Here is a 21,665-nt window from a genome sequence, read left to right on the forward strand (position 1 = left end):
GATGTGTCCGTTCGCAGCCGTTCTAATGAACAGCAGCAGTTGTCCTGAACTATCCGGGTCAGGCCCTGGTGATAGTTGCCATGTTTACCCACACTGGGAAGGACAGAGTCAGCTTTGGCACCAGCCGAGCTCAGTGCAAATGATTGTTTCTGCCCCAAAACTCTGCCAGGGAGACCTGCAGCCAGTTAGAGAAATAATGAAGCCATTTCAGCCGGGACTGTCGTGTTCCTGCCTCTGCGAGAGCTGAGCCAACACTGAACCACGCCGAGGCTTCACCTGAGAGAGCGCTCGGCTTAAACAGTTAACGAGTTCCCGTCTAATGGCTGCCTGCGTGTTTGGAGCCAGGGAACATTAGTTTAATTTGAGCTCAAATAGGTCAAATAAGGTCTGAACAAATGATAAAAATGTTTGTCAGGACCGACTGATTTGTAATCAAACAAGCCTCCTGCTCCTCCTCGCTCCTGCTTCCGAGGTGGTAAAAGGTCAGAGAGTTTTATCCACACACAGAGTCCTCTGCTTATCGAAGTATACGAGACTGGTTAGATGCTGGGAAATCCCACACTAATTAGCAGAGAGCAGTGAATCCCCCAGTGCATCTGCAACAAGATAAAACATGCCTCAAATAAATCACTGCATTTGGATTAAAACACAATTTTAATGTTTTAAGTTTAATTGAATGAATGGGTTGAGCAAATTATTTAAATATTATTATAAATCTTCACTTCAATTAGGTCTTTTCAAACAGAATTACTTGAAAGTTAATTTATCTCAGATCCAGTAATTGGGATATTTGTTGACTGAAAGTCGATCAAGAAGACATTTTCCTTTAACATGGTGCAACTTCTCCTTCCTATTGTTAATGTAGCAGCAAATCAGGTAGAAATTGAGAAGTGAAGTGTTTTAAATTGGTTCTGAATCCACTTTGTCTCGTAAGAATTAGAAGAATATTCAACAGTTTAAAATCTTAAAACAGTCCTTGTGGTTTATGGAGGATGAATATTCTCGCCTGTCAAGGACATGAGGATGTCCTCGTTCATTTTACGGTTCCAAAATGTGACTAAACCATCATCAACCACAATAAGCTGCACAATAATCATTCCATTAATCGTTTCACAATAAAAATTGTCTCTGAATATGTAGATGTACTGCCTTTTTGATTTTCTGTCTGATTTCAGGCTTCAGCTATTTTTCTGCTATTGTAATACGACTAGAAATATAAAAATATAAAAAATGTTCAGACAAGCAGACTTTGGGAATTTCGCCTGTGATGTTCATGTGGAGCTGCAGCTCAGCTCTGCATCTTCCTCCTCGCAGTGCGAAGCGCAGGAGACGTGCACTCGACACCGGAGACGCAGGAGTCGGCTTTAAAACGCGCCGGTGCCGCGGCTGCAGTGGCCTGGATCCCATCACGCGAGTCTGGGGGTTTAGTTTAATTTGCGTTAGTTGATGAAACACAGTGAAACACGGCAGAAGATAAAATGGGAACAAAAGAATGTGCAAGAAAATAAAAAGAAAACTTGAGCGGATGAGATAAAAGCCCAAATGCGCTTAACACAAACTCACGCCTCATCATTCCACGTTCCTACGGGGCTCGGCTCAGGTTTATTGAGCACTTATCGCGAGGCCAGACCTTTCTGTCAATTACGCCGTTGTCCAATCTGAGAGTAAAACAAATCCTACATTTTTTCACAAATCACACATCTGACCTTGGCGCGCGGCTGCTCAGAAACTATTTGAATTTCTTTGACAGTGGGAGATCAGAGCGGGAGAGAGGATGGATGGAAGAAGCGAATCTGAAAGGAGAGCGGCATGAGAGAGAAACACACAGGATGAAAGAATCCCAACAAAACAAGTGAATCAGCAGGGGGCCAAGGTCACCCCAATGTGAGACACAGCGCTAGAGATGATTGTGTGAAGCGCTGAAAGCCAAAACAGAGAAGAACAAAAGGCACCCTGCGCGATTTGGGCTAATGGAAGTTTTTCTTTGAAAGTACACATTTGTAGAACAGAAGACAAACATGTTCAGCTATTAAGCTAATTATTGTCCCATTTAAAACGAATCTCTTCTCATTAGACTCCTCAAAAGCATCACCCTGTCCTGCCCCGCGCTCACAACTTTTCTCGCTCACCCCCTCTCTCTTTTTTCAAATATATATGTATAAGTTTAAGAAATCCAATCATTTCTATACGTGTCAAACCTCAAGCTTGATCTTTCAAACAAAGGCGGGCGAATTTGATTTGAGTGAATTCAGGAGCTTTGTGCCGATGAATAAAACATGGCTTCTCCTTGATGTTACCCGGACTTATCAAGTCACAGATTCCCCCTTTGAGCTTGGTGGTGACACAGTGCAGTAACCTCTGTGCGGGATGAAACAGAAAAGATGAAGTTTCTACTGTATACCTTCAGCTGAGGCTGCGACGAGAGATAACCGCACAGGCGCCAGACTATACAGGTAGGAGCAACACGCGAAGGCGGTGAAGGAGACCGACTTTTGATCAGTGTTTGGATGAATAATGCATCGTGACACCGAAGAGAAAGAAAAACAGAAAGACAAAGAAAGTTGATCTTCAGCTTCATCTACAACTCCCTTTAAGTGTGCAGAAATCAAACATGTTAGGATTAAGACGACTGCGTGATGATATACAAGACGCACATTCTCCTTTAACCCACAGTTTAACTCCCAGGTTCAGGTCAGTTTGTGTCTGCGTGTCCTGGAAGCTGCTCTGGGGTCAGATTAAAGACTTTCTGTAAATTATACGTAAGCAACTTGGTTTCAAAAGAGTTTTTCATACGTAGCACGTTGTAGTAGATGTAAACAAGTGAGGAAAAGTCACAGTGAAGAACATTCTCCCCTCCAAACTTTGTTTTACCCGCCTCGCTCTGCCAGAAGCTGACGTGCATTCATGCAGAGCATTTCATGAGTTTGTGTTTATGACCTATCACAAAACACACTGTCACATCTGACTAGATGCACTTTATGTTCATAACTAATCTGCAAATGTCAGTGCTGCAGGAAATAAAATGGGGAACCATGAGTTTGTTAGCATGTTAAAATGATTGTAATCACCTTGTGCTTTGGGAGGAGTGATGGATTCCAAACACAGATGATTGACATGTTTTAAACAGCAGACCTCCGATCTCGGGCCTTGTGTCACCCCAACCTGTCGTTCATTAGTCTCCTGCATTTGAAACGTCCTCTGCTCTTGTTGGGAGAGGTCTTTACTGTATGTTGACTTCACCACCAAGTAACCTTGAGTCTATATATAATTCTTGGGGTGAGCTGTCAGTGAGCAGCTGTGTGTGAGGTGAGGCGTTCAGGGTTAGTACAGATTGTACGTCATTGCTGTTTCTGACCCCACAAGTGACTGGAACGACTTTCTGTATATTATAGACCAAACACTATGACTGATACAATGCTTCTGATAAATAAGTATTGACAATGACACCTTTCTGACACTCACCAGTTGTTAAACTACAGCTACTGTACCATATGTGTGTCACTTAGCAAAGCTAAACATGCGACTGTTTCCCCAAAAACAGTAGAAATGGATGAACATAGTCAGAAGAACGAATTTAGCCCATATCAATTTAATAAAAAAGTTGTGTAACACAAAGCAAAAAAGCAGTAACTACAGTACATGACGATGCTCTTTACCTGCTGGGAGGTGTCACATAGTTTTCCTCTGTTTTTCTCACAGTAGGTGGCACAGTCGTCCTCTGCAGGCTTTTGGGCTCAAATGACGCTGAATCTGCTCTGACCACCGATGTGTGTGTGGTATCGAAGGCGGAGGATGGAGCCACGCGCTCTGTCCCGGTCCGTGCTATTTATTTTGACATGTGGTTCACCTGGGAACAGAGCACAACTTAAAAGCAACTCCGGTCGGACACGAATCCTGCATTCACAACGTGAACATCAGGCTCTCCCCACGTTGGCCTCCTGAAACTATCCAGAAAGAAGCTTGACCTGGTAGAAAGTTCACATTGGATCAGATCGTCAGCTGATCAATGGTCAGACGTCTTAAACATATGTGGGTTGACTGATGTATAGCTGCAATAAAGGCCCAAGCTTCTACTGGCTCACTGTAACTTGCATCGAGCTGTAATTCGAAAAAATACAAACTTGCTATGCAATAAAAGTCGCTGGATGTCAACACATCGCCGTTGAATTTGATATTGAAAGCTTTTACTGAAAGTGGCCTCGTGTTCTTTCATCATTTGGTTTCAGTCTCTCGACGTTAAACAAAAAGTTCAGCAGTTAGAAGTGAACTGGGAAGCGGTCGGTGCCGTCTCTCAGCTCCACACGCTGCCTCCTCGCTCTCTGTTCGCTCCAGAGTCAACAGCAACAAACACTGCTCCTCCTCCTCTGTTCGGCTCGCTGCATTCGGAGCGAGGCCGTGTTAAGCGGGGCAGCATTTCCCTTGTTTTGCCTCCAAGTTCTTTGCAATTTACATTTTCCCACAGTTTCTTGTGGACTTATTAGCATCTGATACCTCTAACTTTTCATCGTATAACCTCGTATATTGTGCAGCGAGCGGGTTTCACCCTCCAACTGTGACTTATGCACGGCCGTTCACGGACAAAACAAATGGAAAATCCGATTCCCAAAACAAATGCTCCCAGATCCCAGCTGTACCAGACCCGATGCTACGCTGTGATTATGTATTATACCTCCAGGTCCACGCCGGGTGCAGGGCTGCATTTGGCCATTATACAGTACAGCCGGCTGTGTGTTAGCGTGCGCCCATACGTACGCGCCTGCATCTGTCATGGCGCACGCCGCCGAATTATCGACGCTCACACAAATCAGAACTTCTGAAAACGGGCCACTCTTGACCACTCGCTGTGTTTAGCATTTCCTTTGACTCCACTGTGATTGGGTGCTGGCTGCACCAAAGAAGTGCAGCACACTTGAAAAATGGAAAATGTGTGAAAAATGGGGAAAGTGCTCTACTTTTTATGAACTCGAGGAATTCATGTTAGCATTGGGCCCCGTGCTGCAGAATATTTTTGAATAATCCCATGCTAGAAAGCCTTCTGTATGGCCCAGTTGTTAAAGCGTGACTGTGACACTTGCAGGGTTAGTGGTTCGGTCTCCTCTGTGGCCAAGCGTGATAAAACCGCTCGCACACATGCACCAAACAGTGATAAAAAACAGCCTCCAAATGGTTTGTGTAGTGAATGCTAATTTCCACTGAAGCAGCAGTACTATGACTTTCCCAGCTCGGCGCGAGGCGGCCGCTGCCCTTCTTCAAGGTAAAATATCAGCTTGATTAGCGCCGTCAAAAACACAGCTGCCACGCGATCCATTCACGCACACTTCAGTGACGACAGAGAATGAGAGGAGAACAGAAAACCCACAAAGGAGGGGAGCGGTTTGATGGACATAAAAGAAAAGTGGTGGAGGTGAAAAAAGAAAGGGCGGATGCGGTTGAGGAGCAGTAAAGCTAATGTGTAAAAGAAGAAAAGAGAAAAAGTCTTGACAATGATTTTATGGTATGAAAGTGAAGACGGGAAGAAGGTGTGAATGAATGATGAGAAACAAGATGAAGAATGGTCTGCTGGAAAAGAAAGGCATTAATGAAAACCATTGTACACGTCAAATTGCCTTTTTTGAGTTAAAAAGCCCATTTGGAAATTTGAGCTGAAGGAGCGTGAATTATAGAAGGTGAATAGCGCGGGAGAGGAAGTCTGAAATCACAGTGTATTAACTTCAGGTTAACGGCAGAACATGTAGGAGGAAGGACACAGGAACAAAGAGGTCAAAGGAATAAAGCGGACCTGTTGTCGCCCGACCTCTCTCCAATAAGTTCATATTCTTCTCAGCCAAGCGGTCACTGAGCTGCGGCCGGTTGAAGTTAGCAACAACGGCGGCGCAGTGGAAACAATCAGCAATTGAGAAACCAGACATCTGTCTCATGACTGGTGGAGACCAAACCCGAGGTAAAAACAGTCCAACTGCTGAAGGAGGACGGATTGTGATGACGATGCAGTGGTTGCAACCTGCCACCAGCTGTTAGGACTGTGACATCACACGTGATGTGACCTGGTGATGACTGAACCACCACGTTTCCTCTTGGGGGCAGTAGAACACACCGAAGGTTGGTAAAAGCGCCCCGCTGTTTAAACGAGGTGAAAACGCTGGACCGGTGCCGGCACACGCCAGCACAGAGGCCGAGCGTGTCTCTGATATCACATGGAAATGGTATAAACTCAGGGGGGACGTCCACAAAGGATTTTGAGCTTCTCGGTGGGGGACGTGATACAATACTGGGAACCTTGGATATTGTAGGGAAGGTGTAAAAACCGAGAAGCTGGAGAATGGGAGCACAGAGGGAGGCCTGAGAAAAAGACCCAACGGGAGGTAAAACCTGCTGAAACGGCTCCTCTGCCCTCGAGTGACTGAAACACTGACAGGGCTGTATTGCGTTACAGCGATGCCGTTCGCGTGGCGCGGAGCTGTTGCTTTGTGAAGCCTAATGGACTCACTTAGGCCCGTTTCACACCCGACTCGGCTCGCTGTAAAACCCCGACACGCTCGGGGGTCCGTGTGACCAGGACGGGAACCGCCGGAGGCCGCGCCGCCATCGCAGGTCACCGAGCAACGAGAGCCAGAGCGAATATAAACGGTACGTGTCCAGGCGCCACAGTCGAGGGGTCGCTCTCATTTCCACCTGATGCCGTACAGTTCCACATGCCGCCCCTGCTTTCTGCGCGTTATCCTGAAACGCTCGCAGGCTCCGTCTTCTTCGGTTCACACTGGTTCACGCAGTAACGGCTGAAGTTTGGACTGTGATAAAATGAAGAAGAGAAATGCTGTCGCTCATTAAATATTCACGAGTGGCCTTCAGCTCGGCAGCCGGCCGGGCAGCTTTTTGGAAATAAGCAGAATGAAGTGGGCGGGTTTTCTGCGCGCCAGCTGTTTTTTAGAGGGCGTCTCGTAAACAGCTGTGCTCGAAGTGAGTGGACGGCCGCTGCAGAGCCACCCAACGACCGGAGCCGCACTGCTAATGTAATGCTAATACTGAAATACACCCAATAACGACATGTTCTCTTCCCCGTTTCTCTGTCCTTAATTTGGACTCAGAGGAATAAACAAACTGAGCATCGTGCAGTTTGACTTTGGCTTCGTCTCAAAACACAAAGTGATCACAGTAGTGTTTATCCTTGAAGATGTCATTTTGACACAGACGCCAGCCAACCTGTATTTGTTTAAAGGGTAATTATGCGCTGTTACTTTATCCGTTATGTGGATCGTCACAACATAATCAGACAGCGACATCCTCCACACAGGACAACACAAACAAGTCCCGGGTCTCAGCAGGGGGCGGTGCTCGTCTAATACGAAGGCAGGTCAAAACCAACGACTCTACAGAGGACACAACATGATCTATTGCGTCCTTGAACTGTACGTTTTGAAAAGTGCCCTTGAAAAATGTCTGCGACAACACATGCTGGAGAGCGGCTTCCTGTTTTAGATTAGGGCTCATCAGCGTCACCAATACTCAGAGCAGCCAGAGGCTAAAGTGGGCCAGTACCTGCGACAGTGATGGAATCAGGTTGGAGCTCTGGCGATGGTTAGAGCAGAAAGAAGTTAAAAACAGGGCCTGTGATGCGTTTGTGGATTCATTATTCATTATTAGTTTGTTTTCCATGTCAAAGCTCAGATTGAGCCAGTGTTAAACACGGTTGTTATATAGAATAATAGAAACTCTGGTGGAAACAAGCACAGACTGCAAAAACACAGAGACACCGACATGAAAGCAGCTAAGTGGAAGAACCAAACAGCATGAGGAAAAGATGGACTCTGCAGCAGATGGAGAGCAACGGAAAAGATAAAGAACAATGACAAGAAACAGAGATAAGACGCGGCTGAGAGGGAGCCTGGCGACAGAGAGGGATGGCGGCAGCGGTGGGGGAGCAAAGTTTGTCCAGGAGGGGGAAGAAAAGGAAGATGTGACAATGTGGGCGAGAACAGAAAAAGCCGCCGTACATCATCGTGAGACGACGAGGACCAAACGCAAAGAGAGACACGCGCCGTTTAAACTGCCACTTACAGCGAGGAGGCGTTGGCATTCATCAGGCCGGAGACCGAGCGCAGGCCTGAGCATTAGCGACTGATCAATGTGTGTTTCGCTACGCGGGCCCTGGAAGGACACGTGCTCCCGCGTTCATCACGCCGATGGCACCGGCTGCAGCAGTCAGCGCAACGCAGGCGCTTTTAGCTGACACAGTCAAACAGTTACGGCCTCTTTGTCATTGTCGCTTTGTCCCTTGACCACTGAATGGATGATGAGGCGGAACACCTCGGCCGACCTGACATTTCCTCTTGCATCATCCTCACCCCATCGTCCTCAGTATAGAATGACGACGGCCTCATTCATTTAAAGTCCAGAATGAGAAGTCATCAGGTAAATAAGAAGGAACAAGAGGGATAAACACTGAATAAATTAAATAATAAGAGGTCAAACTGCAGTTTGAAGCCTGGTAAAGGTTCAGGCCTACGCAACTTACAGTGTCACATAAAGGCCATCTGTTTTTTATAGAATCTTCAAACAATGATTGCATAAAGCTACTGTATACGCTCCTATAGCTGCACATCCCGGACTTGGCTTCTCTGTTTTATCATTATCATGTTTTACAATAGAACAATTCAATCAGCGATTTTTACACAGTGTAATTAGAGCCGCGTTCCCTCGGAGAGAAGAGGAGTCAAGCACGCGACCTTCCAGTTATGGGATGGCCTCTGGTGGTCAGACAATGCTCTTATTAAATGTTGAGGCATAATATGAGTGGAAAATGCTGAGTTTTTCCTTTGTTCTCCGGTGCCGGTGCTCATCCCATACACATGCCCACGGGGATCTCATTTAGGCAGCACCGGTGCTTCCGCTGAGTTAACGCTGTGACCTCAGAGACTTTGGCCCAAGCTCTCGCAGCCAAATTTGTTCAATCTCTGCCTGCTATTAGCATATGACCATAAGGTTGTAATTTCACTGGGCATGGAGGCGGCCTGTCGCCTTATTAAAGCCCATTTTTGTCCCGCTCGCTTGCACAGTTTCAGGTTGATTTACTCATTAACTGTCGAGTCAGAGGAAAACAACGCTGCTCAGGGCTAAAAGTCGTTTCACTACTGGTTTGTGGGTAAAAACATTTTGCTAAAATGCTTCAATTCAGGCAGCAAATCTGTTGCAACCATGCTATTATCTGTTGTGAAGTATGACGCTCTCTGCTAACTTCGGTTATTGGATTTAAATGTTTAATTTCTATTTTTTCTGTTGTTTACAGCCATTGTTATTCAAAGCGAGACGAATTTCATCCCATTTTGTTTCGGCTTTTACATTTTAACTTTTGTGAAAAGTATATTACAGCGCAACAACATTACCACATCGTCAAACTGCAATAAAACTGAGTAAGTTCGTAAAAGAAATTCTACTCTTCAGGCACTAAAAGAAACTTCTACGGATGTAAAAATTGTTCAGAATTTAAGTAAAAAAAATACTAAAAGCATCCTTATAAATACTAACGTTAGCATAAAAGCTTTGCACTATAACAAGATTTAATGTTGTGACTCAATTTCGTGTTGCAAGAAAGTTTTCTTAAACAAACTGTGTCACTGGAGATGAAATAATCAAAGTCTAACAGCCCTGAAGACTAACTGACATTTACAAAGTATCATCAGGGCCTAATACACATTTCATATACTGATTGCCTTAAAGGAAAAATCCACCCAGTGACCTTTGTCACGCTTCCTTCTCCTCCTCGTCTCTTGCTTATCTTTATCCATCATCTGTGAGCTCTGCAGCAATAATCTTCTTTAAAGAAGCGCAAAGCAGGGACTGTGATGAGTCAGGATGCGTGTAGGCGTGACTGACAGGATGGGAGGCGAGAAGTTTGTTGGTCTGACAGACTTTCTTCTGGACTAGGACATAAAGTAATGTGATTATCGTCATAGTAACCCACTAGCAACATGGTCACAATGTGCTACGATTAATAGAAAACCTTGCCTGGTGTAATTCTAGGGATCCTGCTGATTTTATTCCGCTGTTGGCTTCTTCATCAATAATTAACATTAAATTAATATTCATTCCCATCATTAAAATGCTCAGAAACCTAATGAAGGTTGCCAATTAGCCCACATGATTCTGCTCTAATACAGGATTTCAGGTCCCTTTCATTCGGCTGACACAGCGCCTCTGACCTATTTTTAAAGAACAGGTGGAAGCGCTGCAAATTGGTTTCAAATCTGATTTTGTGATCTTTGCACCTGAGGAGATTGAAAATCTTTTAGCGAGCAGACGCATTCGCACGGCGTCAGATCAGCGTTGCCCCACCGACACAGGCACCAGAGGCTTCCTGCACAGTTCACAGTGAGCTGGAGGTTTAAGCACAGCTCCGTTTCGCTCACCCCCCCTTCGTTTGCAGCTGCCATTAGGCAAAAGCATTCTGAAACTCACTCCGAACACGCAATTTAACACAAGCTCCGGACTCTTCAGGGCAATGCCCCTAACGTACAGCAGAATCACGGCTAACGCATAAGCAGCCGAAGTGAGTTCATTCCGCAAATTCTCCTTCAGCGAGGCCCAATTTTCCCAGCGATAAGTAGACAAGCAGAAGGAGCACGTGGGCCGGCCTCGCTGGGCCCTAATGGCTTTAAGTCCCCTTGTGCCCGAGCGCGGCGTCTCATTGTTTGATAGCGCTGTTATCCACACTCACTTACCCTTTCTCTCAGGCGCCGTGGGGCCGCGGGGACTCGGCCCGCGCCGCGTGTTTACCAATTCCCACAACCTCGCCGGACTCTCGGGGCGGCTCTTGGAAATTACATTCCGCAAGGTCCCCAAAACTATTTAGCCGGCTGGGTGGCGGAATAATTGCAGGGCGTGAAAAAAAAAATCCGAGCTGGCAACTTTTCAAACACACTAGTCTACTGTACGTGGTGCAAACAGCTCCTGTATACTGCAGGAACACCCGGTTTTACAGGACGCTGTGTTCAGAAGCAAAATTAAACTCAAAATAATACAGTGAGGTTTTTCAACCTACCAATGTATTTATTTATTTAATATGTGGAGGCACTTTGTTTTAAAGTGTTTTACTTTCCCACAACTACAGAAATACGTGATTAGCTGCTAGCTACTGTAGCTTCCTAACAAGCTAGCTTCTTAACACTGGCTTAATCACAAGCTAGCTTCTTTACAAGCGAGCTGCTAACTTTTTTCTCTGTTTTTACAAGACTCACATGCAGAAATTTAAAGATAAACATATACTTAATTTTAGCTCTGTAACTGACCTGAATAATCACAAACTAATTCTAATTTGCTTACAGTAAGTCCCATTTCTTGCTAATGCGTATGAAAACTATGCTAAATGTAATTGCAACGCTAAACCACAGGTAAATACTTAAAGTCGGACTACAGAATAACTGCAGAAAAACTACAGTAGCAGCTTTAATTTGAAAATTTAAGATTAGACATATTATAGCCCCAGCACTTACAGACTTACAGTATCAAAGCGCTAACTTAACAATGCCCTCGTGAGGCTGAATGTGCGTGTCCTCCCAGCTATGGGCAGCTGAATGGCCAACTTAATCTTCGGACGGCACTGCATTTCTTCACACGAAATGTCAAAAGTCTGTCTATTTGACCTATCTCCCAGCTTTGAAGAATACAATGAAGCACTGACTCGTGGAGCCAAAGGTAAAGAAAGTGTCAGCGGAGGGGGAGAAGAGGCTGATAGAGCGAAAGGCCATTATTAGACCCATTCTGCATTTTAGGTGTGGAGCGAGGCTGGAAATTGGAATTGTGCGACCTGCCAGCGACCGATAGGAGCCCTCTCACAGAAATAAATAAGCCAAAAATAAATAGATAAGCATTTTTAAATTAAAACAATCAATCAAAGGGAAAAGGGGGGAAGCAGTGGGGCTGTCGCGTGCACACCTGTGGAAGGGCAAAGCTCAGGCGTGGGCAACGCCGGCTCACCGGACGCGCAGCGAGCCACTATCTGGCAGCGGCACTCGCGCCGCACTGCCTTGTTTATTCTTTTAGTCTTCAGGCCGTAAATGTTTCCATTAAGCGTGACATGCCGCGCTGAACACATCCATCACGCTGCGTTCAGGAGCTCCATGCAGTCTACGGCTCGTTTTTATTGTTCACCTAACTTAATTTACGAGGCCCTTTGTCATATTTACTCACTTACTGTACACGCGGCCATTTTCCAATAAGCGGCACGGCATTGATGCCGGAATTGACGCGGGCCTCTAAATAATGTTTACAAGAACACCTTTAAGATCCCCTCTGTGGGAAACGTGTAATACGGACAGGCTGACGGTGCCGGCATCGATTTCAGCAGCCGAAGCCGCATCTCCGCTGCTGTAATACAGTCCCATGTGCGACCTTATCGCCCTGTCACACGTTGGCCATAACTAGGCGCTTGATGTTATTGTAAACAAGCGATATTGTTAGTCCTCTCCATTCAGCGCAGGCCTAATTAAGGCTGGATTTAGATGGTGGCATTTGGATTCGTGTGGGCTGAACGATGCTTCCTGGTAAATGACCACATCACCGTGATGATGCCTCTCGCTCTCTCTCTCTCTGTCGTTCCAGCCTCCTCCTCTTCCTCTGGCTCCACTACTGCTGTGATTCAGCCAGTGATCCATGCAGATGCGAGGCGGCCCCTCGCTGCGGCCTGTCTAATTGTTATCATATTTTGTCATCGGCGGCCTGTTATTTTAGTCTGCGGTTAGGGACGCATATAAATACCCGCAGACGTTTATTGAATGTCAAAGGCCACTGGGCGGCTGATTGATTTTGACCTCTTTGCGGTGATGTCAGAATGTGATTTGTTGCCACATCACGGCAATCTTAAAAAGCTATTTTCCCCACCAGTGGAAATACTAACTACCACTGCAAGAGGGAAGCGGGGGTTCAGATAACTCTGGAATTAATATTAATGGGCATTTTAGGAAGTCTGCCAGAAACTATGAAGATATTTTTTGATACATTTAAAACAGAACAGAGAATGTCACAAGTGACAGTAATTAATAGGTTTTCGGTGAAACTTTGGGGAAAGGGCACGGCCTGTGTACTTTCAAAGGTGCGTGTTCATGCATGTAATAATGGAGAGATGGTGAAGTAGGAGGATGAAGGAACTGTGCTGTGGGATAATATCCACATTGTTTATATACCCGTATATTCTAAAAGGTTCTATAATCTAAATGTGAATACAGTGTGAGGTTATTGTATATCCTTATAATAAAGGTCGGTCTACGGTAAAAACCTAGGTTACATAACATTTCCCTTCCTTCTTCAAACTGTTGATGAACTATGGATAAAAATCTAAAACAGACTCCAGCATTAATTTGTCAATTAACACTAGACTTTAGTGTCCAGATCATGTTATCGTTCACAAACCAACCTAACCACTGCTTGGTGAGGGTGTGGGTGGAGGCAGAGATCACTTTAGAGTCTGCAGAACGGCCATCTGACCCTCTTTTCTTTGTCTCCTTTCTGCTTCTTGGCTTTGAAAACATCATTAAGGCTGATCAATGCAGAACAGACGCTAGTTTCAGAGGCCGCCTGACAAAATAAAAAAACAAACCCAAGACCATATGTTGCTCCTAAGCAACTATACGGTCACTCCCAAAGGGCTGCACTCTGTGTCTTTGCTGCTCATGTCATGTTTCTCTAACATCATATAAACAATGATGCAAAGCGTGATCCATGTCTTATAGACTGGGTAAAATAATTAGAGAAAGTCACCACAAACACCATGGGTGCTGTCAGCACAAACAGCATTTTTACGTGGCTAAAAATAGTTTGTCAATAATTTTCCCCCCTAAACCTGAAATGACCTCACTGTGTGTAAATTAGAGGCCAGTCCTGTTCTAGTCGCTGCAGCTTCCAGCTTCCAGCTTCACTGTGGGTACATCCAGCAGCGCCCTCATGGGAAGCAGGAGCCCAGCTCTGCATGGGAATCCGCTCCCTCCTCCAGCCGTAATAAGACAGAAACTCTGTAAAAAAGGATGAAAATAGACACATGCTAGACAGGAGCATTTTAATCTTTTCCTCACTCCTCCTGCCGCTGTCACACAGCTGAACAATGTCTCGGGGTGGAGGAGTATGGGATTTGAAAACCTATATCGGCTCCGCGAGACAGAACCAGATCCCAGGCTTCCTTTGTGTTTCGCTGCAGTCATAAATTTTGCATGGGGAAGTGCGGGGCGCGCTGCTTACTGAGCGAGCCTCGGCAGGCGGGCGGCGTGCGGCGCCGCCGGAGGACGGCCGGGGCTGCGATTAGACAGCGCCGCAGTCATTCCGGGCTGCTCGGGGGGAAGAAGGCGTTTTCTGTTGTGCGGCCGGCAGAGTGGCCGCGTGCGGTCGGCCCAGCGGCGCTGGAGGTGCAGCCGAGCCCTGTTTGGCATTCAAAGCAGCGGGCGCTAATGCATTGATCCGTGAAGGGACGGGCTACAGACACACAGCGGCGCGCGCCACTATAAATCCACAGCCGGCGAGCTATTAGGCGGCGATGACGCTGACCGGAGAGGCACATACGTGTGCGCGCTTGTGTTCTCAACCCTGCACGCGAGCGCGACCTGCTCCAGTGAACACGCGCGCTTTCGTCTTCTGACTTCTCACACCCACACAGTGAAGAGCCAGGGGAGAAGCGTGTCCTTTGTTTTGATGATGCGGGCTCTCGTTTGTGCTGCTGTAAAATTAAATGTTTTGTTGTGTGAGTGTGTGTGTGTGTGTGTGTGTGTGTGTGTGTGCGCACTGCTTTCTCAGCTGCTTCCAACTGACATCCCTCCCACACAGTCTCTCTCAGCCACTATCTCTCACACGCTGCCCATAATCAAAGCTCCTCTTGGAGTGTCTCGCTCGCACATGTGCTCACAAACACGTGCGTTCGCTCGCCGAGCGACAGTCAGAAAGCTGGAGAACGGAGCCGACGGAGGCCGAGGTGAGAGAGGAGGGTCGCGGGGAAATAAGCAATAGCTTCCACATGATGGAGGGCGGTGTCAGACCCTTGGCTGCTGAGGGGAGCGTTGGGCGCTCTGTGGATCAGCATGCCAGACCGGGTGTCCTGGTTTATGAGCGCTGTGGAAAAATGCCCCATTTTTTGGCCACAAATTCCCCCCCCCCCCCACGCCCACGCCAGGCCGGCTGGATTCATCGCACCCAGGGAGCGCCTGACACAGCGGATTTACTCAGGAGGGCCGGGTTTCTGGTCTGGCTGAAAAAAAATCAAAGGCGTCGCAGGCTGTGCGTCAAGGCACGCGCGTACAGGTTGGAGGAAGCCACTTACAACGCAGCTCCTCTCACCTCCTGTCTAGAAAAAAACAAACAATTGCTGCTCGCGCGATCGAACACTTCATCCCACTTCTCATAGCAGACTATCATCCTACACCAAATGAGTGTTAATTACCAGTACAGAGCTTTACTGTACATACAAAACAGCACATCTAGGTCAGATTTCTCTGCAAACTTTGCCGGAATAGCTAACGATGCTTGTTGCTATGGACACCACTCAACATATTAATTACAAACCTCCTTTAGTGGCTCAGGTTGGTTGTAGACTCTAAATCATGTATGATTAGAGCCTATAGACAAACACACAAAAGTAATGAGGCAAATCAAGAATAAGTCCAAATCCTATAACTTATGGATAAATGATACATTTCCCAAAGAGCTGAACATCTTGTGCCCATAGCGGCGACTGGATGAGCTTGAAGAAGACAAATAGCGTGAAGGGAGGTGATGATCTGGCAGATGTTGGCGCCGTCTCCTCGGTTGTCGGCAGACGGGCTCTGCTCCGCTGCGCTTTGTGGCGCGTGCCGACCCTCTGTGTTTCCCCATAAGCCCTGCTCTCAGGTCTGCTCCTCTGGACGCGGCAGACGGCTCCAGCGCTCTGCTTTCCCGTCACACGCGCCGAACATCTGCCTCGCGCCAAAGTCGCCTCTTTGTTCAAAAGGCAGTTTCAGAAGTTGGACTCACGTGCGCACGTTAAATGCACCGGCTTCGCACAAAGCGCAGGGAGCTTATGCTGTTATGGCACATGTGTCATTTGTATTGGGGCGTATTTAATTCTAGACGAGGCGTTCATCCTCGCTCAGGTACGGGAGACGCTGAGAAATGGATAAAAGGACTAATGGAAACTGAGAAAAAAAGTGAGCTGTACTTTCTCCATCGCTGCAGTGTGTTTATTAAAACTCTTATTTCACACTAGGAACGCACTGGGAGCAGAGACGTGTGTGACATCGCTGCAGCTGTCTCTTTCTTTCAGCCCCCCGAAACTATGCTACCTTCAATCAAACGGCACAAAAGCAGACTGTAAAAAAAAAAAAAAGATAAAGTCAGAGATGGAAATCCATTCTCCATTCTCTATGCGACGCCTGTAGACAGGGGAGGTGCTTGACTTCAGTTCAAGGATCCTCTGCAGACGGGCCCGTGTGTAGTTGCTCCATTTTTCCATCCATAATCCTCATCTTTCTATTAGGAGCCTAACAATGTATTAAGATTAGATGAAACTTTAATGATCCCTGTCGGGAAAATGGGTCGTCGCACTAGCAAAAAATAGAGCGACTACAGAACACGCCAAATATTATGGAAGAAAGGCAGCGCATTTGGAAATAATCAAACAAATATAAGATTCGACTTAAGGAACAATGTCTGGGCTGCAGCTCCATAACGTACAGCGCCTGACGGCACCGACAGTGGGTGTGATTCCTGAGAATATGCCATGCTAAATTAAAAACAGGCACTTTTACACAATTTACCTGCTTAAAATTCACAGAAAGAAATAAAGTAAAGGGAAGATGTCACCGGATACTGTAGACCTAAAACCTTGCGTGTTTGCCCTTCCTCCTTTCCTTTCGTTTTTCCTTACTTTGTTCTCTACCTCCTTACTTTCTTTTTTTTATTCATTCATTCATTTGCTCGCTCCTTCCTTCCTTCCTTCCTTCCTTCCTTCCTTCCTTCCTTCCTTCCTTCCTTCCTTCCTTCTCCCTCCCTCTCAACCTCCCTCCCTCCATCCTTTCGTTCGTTCGTTCCTTCTTTTTTCTTTCGTTCCTTCCTCGCTACCTACTTCCTTCCTTCCTTCCTTCCTTCCTTCCTTCCTTCCTTCCTTCCTTCCTTCCTTCCTTCCTTCCTTCCTTCCTTCCTTCCGCCTGTTCCTCCACCTGTCCGTCCGTCCGTCCGTCCGTCCGTCCATCCATCCATCCATCCATCCATCCATCCATCCATCCATCCATCCATCCATCCATCCATCCATCCATCCACAGTATCTGTGCCACCACCCTGTCAACCTTGCCTTCCCAACGTCCTCAGCCCCGGCTCGTCCCTATTACATGGTTCCATCAAGCGTCTGCCACGGCTCCAGTGGAAAGCCACGCAACCATCCAAGTGAACATAATCAATTCCTCCTTCAATGGAGCACAATGCGACCATTACAGCCCCTCACTCCTCCATCCATCGCGCTGCCGCAGCAGCCGGCTGCGCCGCGCAGATGGGCCTCTGCTCTGCCATGAAATGAGATCGGGCCGTGCACGTGCGCGTGCACGCCGTGCGCGTATGTTGCAGCAGGTGAGGGCGATGGCAGCGCGTGAGACACTGCTGGGTCACGTGTGACAGCCGGGCGTGAGCCAAACTGGCGAGGCTGCAGGTTCCAGTGTGTCAGGCTGAAGGTCGCAGCGCCGCCTGGCCGCGTCCATCACTCACAGCGCCGCTAAAGGAGAACAGCGATGACGCTGAGGCGTTTGCGTGTTGTCGGGGTTTCCTGCTTATCTTCATGCAGTCGGCGGAGTTGGAGGAATCAGGGCTTGTTTTCTTCTCCTCCGAAGAAACCGTTTGATGCTGTTTCACGCTGCTACTCCTGCAGCTTTTAAATGTTCGGAGCAGGAGAAGCTATCATAACAATTTTGCATTCGTTCCTTTTATACTTTTATTTTCCTGTTTTTTCACATCACAGACTACACAGCGGAGCACATGTTATCCTAGACGGGAGAGGAGCTGAGTGGGCCTCTGCCAACACGTCCAGGTGGAGCCCGTGCCCGAACCTGGTGCTGACCCGTCGAGCAACCCCTCAGACGACCCCCTTCCTCCCCCGTCCTCCCCAGCAGACAGCAGCACCCGCTCCTCAGTCGTCTCCGCCACGCGACGGAGGCAGCGCCACTGACTGCTGACGAGTGCCGCGTTCTTAGTTCGCTGCCCAGAAAGCGATACATATAATTACGGCAGATAAACACAGGGTGGCTGACACGCCGATGTTCGCGGCGAACAGCTGCTGTCAAAGAGCAGGGAAACAAGGCGTGGTGCGAATGGGCACGGAGGAAATTAGCGGCTGGAAAGCACTTTTTGGGGACGCGAGGAGGGAAAAGTGATTGTTCCAACACAAGAGGCACAGGCACATAAACATCAGAGGCCGATGCAAATGTGGGCTTAAAACAGGACTTCTCCACATCCTAAACAGCCCTGCAGTCACTTTTGCATAACAAACTGGGCCATATTGTTTCATTACGCTCATATTTGTTGTTCTACTTGTACATCTTCCACAGGATAAGCGTTTGTCAGAGCAGAACGCGGTGACGGCGGCACGCGCTCCGGAGCCGAGCTTCTCCTGTCGTCTGGAAGCGTTCAGCTACAAATCAGACGAAAATCAAACATCTGCGCTTCAGCAAACTGTCTCTGAAACCTTGGTGTCAACGCGGCAGATGTTGAACATCCGACCGTACGTAAATGCCTTCGATATGCGGAGGGGCTAGAGTGGAGCCCACTGTGAGACACGTCTGCGGTCCAAACGGCCAGGAGGGATTCGCCACTTCTCACCCACTCAGAGGCCGGCCCCCTGCTGTGCGGGGCTCCTGTGTCAAAATAAGGAACTCAAACTCCATAATGTGTGAATGTCACGGGCGGAGCGTGCGACGCCGCCATGAAACCTGAGCCCGTTGTTCCCGGCGAGGCCTCGCGACGGGGAGCGGCGGGCGGCCGAGTTCCCCTCTGGAATCCACTGTTTCCCAGTGTGATTAGAGGAGTAAATTCTGTGGAAGCCCTGAATTCCAGACTCACAATTGATGTATTTTCACTTCCTGGCAGGGGAGTCTTTCAGCGGCTTCTTCTACCGCGGCTCACACGGCGCTGCTGTGCGAAGCTACAGCTGGGAGCTCCGCACTCAACGCCTGGCGTCTGTGAGTGTGTTTGTGTTTATGGTTATTAATATTATTTATTTACTTCTGTGTTTAGGCTCTGACGCGACTGGATCGACCGTGGATACAGACGCTGTTTGGCTTCTTTTTGTGTTGATGCATCTCTGTGTTTCGTAACCTCTCCCCAGCTGCAGACCTGCTGTAGGTGTCACTGAGAGGCATCTGGAAATAAAGCATGTGTGAAAACTGCCTGTTTTCAGTTTATGTATCGACATCTGGATCTCGGCACAAACTTGGCTCAACATTAAGATGTGGACGTCACTCTGACTAAATGTTAAAACTGATTTTTTTTTTTGTTGCTTGGATTCATTCCCACACAAGCACCAGTTTTAGACATGACTAGACCTTTATTAGTCCCAGAGGTGAACTGATTAGCTGCTCCCTATAAAACATCTTTATAATGATATTTGAAGGTAAATGTGATTTGATGGTACAAAGGTAGAGGAGGAGGTGTAACTCTGGGCCCGAGCATCACGTGGCCCTGACTCTGATCAGTGTGAGGCTCCTGCGCTCAGGTAGCATGTTGACTTCACCATGTACCAACCAGCGCATCCTGTTGCCAGAAATAGCGGCGCGTCTGACTCAGTAGCTCCTGGTGGAGCACATATACGTGGATGCGGCGCCGACCCAGCAACGACTTATTACCTCGCTTTCCACGGCCTTGGCTGAAACGTCCACGGAATCACGCTAATCATGCTTTTAGGAGCTGAGAAGCAAATATTGCGGGGAAGTAAAATAAAATATGCTATTAGTTAACACTAATGTGCATTTGGAGACTGTGCGGACGCGCGCGGTGAAAAGTTTTTTCATTACGCTGATAAAAACCTCCAGGTGTCATTAGGCTCCGCTCACAACGCACTTGCGGGCGGCGCATCAACATAATTTGTTGTTTTGCCACTTAGCAGAATCAAAACAAAAGGAGCCATTAAGGCTTCACTTCCACTCGGAGTCGGGTCCATTTCATCGGCGGCAGGCGACTGCTCGCGCACCGCCAAGCGCAAGAAACGCCGTTGCCACGGTTACCGGCAGCTTCACATACTCGCGCCGATTGAACAGTAGTTTAGGTGCTGTGCAACTTTATGATATATTGTTATGTTCAATGGCCCCTGGCCGACCAATCTGGAGCGAGTGTTCTCCTCATCCACGGTGGCTCCGTCTGCCTGAACGCAGACGCACCTGAGCGTTTACGTTGCCTGGTGCGCGCCGGCGCCATGATCAGCGGCGGCCTCGGCGCGGCCACGTGGCCCTGACGGTGTCACCGGGAGGAAATGATTTCTCCTGGAGACTGCTTTTCATTTCTCCCAGCCCTCGTGCACTAAAGGTAAGTATTAAAGATAAGTGGCTTATCCTGATTAGCGCTTAATAACTAAGAGGTGTCATAATTAAATTCCTATCAATCACGGCACTCCGCCTCTAACAAATGTCTGACTCATCATGCAAATTAATAAGTAATATTCTCAGACGAAATTGGGCTATTAACCAGTGGTACACGCTCTATCTTGCTCAGCTCGGTGCTGCTTAATTGTGAGCGCGTGGTCTGCGCGAGTGTGCCTGGTGCAATTACGGCGTGCACGTGTTGCTTCTTCTTCGGTGGTCTTCAGAAACACGGTCGTCCTCCCGCTTGTCAAACGCGAGGAACGCCAGGAAAGACGAACAACGCGGTTCTCAGCAACCCCTTCATTGTGTAAAAAAAAAAAAAAACAGTGAGCAAACACCTACAGTCATTACGGCTGGAAAGTTAGAACACACTTATTAGAGTGAATAAAAGTGAAAGCGCTGCCGACTGAGGGCTCGGGAGCAGGAAGGAAGAGCGGCGAGAGAAAATAGGACACGAAAATATCAATATGAGATATGAACGATGGTGGGTGCGCCCTCCCTTTAAAATGCTGGTGGCAGGAGCCACTCAATATTCATCGATTAGAGACGCTGCGTCGGCGGGAGAGAGAGCCGAGCGCTCCCCATCGAGCTCCTCGTGTTTTTCTAACCCTGCAAATTAGTTCTTTTGTCTACAAGGCAATTTATTTGGGAGATAAAACAGCCCGTGGTTAATCCAGAACCCGGCGGCGCCTTTTGCCCCTGTTTCTGTTTGGATTCCGTCTGCGAGCGTAAACGCAGGTGGACCCGCGGCCGGGCCCGACCCGGATCCGTTGCGCTCTTCAGCCGCTCAAAGAGGGGCCTTTAAAAGACGGACGCGACGCGGACGCGCGGGTGAAGGTGCGGCCACGTCTCAGGTGCGTCGGCCGTCATTGACTGTTCCCTCGCTCTATTATCCGCTTCAAGGGCCTCTTTAGCCCACTCACAGCATAATATAGAGCAGCTATACCTATTCGCAACCACTTCCACATGTAGAATCTACATACTGTAGGTCCCAGGGGGGGGGGCTCTGCCCACCAGGCTGCTTCTGCAGAGGACGCATTTAGCTTCATCTCCCTTTGATTCTGGCTGCATGTTCGCTCCATCGGCGGCCGCCAGCTACAG

The sequence above is a fragment of the Betta splendens genome, chromosome 2 (genome assembly GCF_900634795.4).
Source record: "Betta splendens chromosome 2, fBetSpl5.4, whole genome shotgun sequence".
Classification (NCBI taxonomy): Eukaryota; Metazoa; Chordata; class Actinopteri; order Anabantiformes; family Osphronemidae; genus Betta; species Betta splendens.